Below are 632 nucleotides of genomic sequence, written 5' to 3' on the forward strand. Positions count from 1 at the left end.
GATAAGGAGAGAATCCTGAAAGCAACAAGGGAGAAACAAAGAGTAAGTTATAAGGGAGAACAGATAAGATAAGTGCCGATTTCTCAGCAGAAACCATGCAGGCAAGAAGAGAGTGGAAGGACATATATCAAACACACAAAGAACAAAACTATCAGCCAAGAATACTGTACCCAGCAAAATTATGGATCAAATATGAAGGAAAGATCAAGATATTCCCAGAAAAGCAGAACCTAAGAGGGTTTGTAAAAACAAGACCAGCATGGCAGGAGAGACTCAGAGATGTCCTTCTTACAGACATAGCACAGAAAGCTCCATGGTCCAAAGTAACTAGCAACAACACCAAAAAGAACTCAACACAATGATAGCAGTAAAACCTAGCCTCTCAATAGTCACACTGAACGTGAATGGCTTAAATGCACCGCTGAAGAGAAAGAGAGTAGCAGATTGGATAAAAAAATCAAAATCCTTAAATATGTTTTCTACAAGAGACACACCTGAAAAATGAAGATAAAGACAGGCTAAAAATAAAAGGGTGGGGAAAAAAGATACCAAGCAAATGGCAACCAGAAAAAAGCAGGAGTAGCCATATTAATCTCTGATATAATAACTATCAATGTAAAAACCATCACAGA

Source organism: Elephantulus edwardii, unplaced genomic scaffold, assembly GCF_000299155.1.
Source record: "Elephantulus edwardii isolate Elephantulus edwardi_28Jun2011 unplaced genomic scaffold, EleEdw1.0 scaffold00355, whole genome shotgun sequence".
Taxonomy (NCBI): domain Eukaryota; kingdom Metazoa; phylum Chordata; class Mammalia; order Macroscelidea; family Macroscelididae; genus Elephantulus; species Elephantulus edwardii.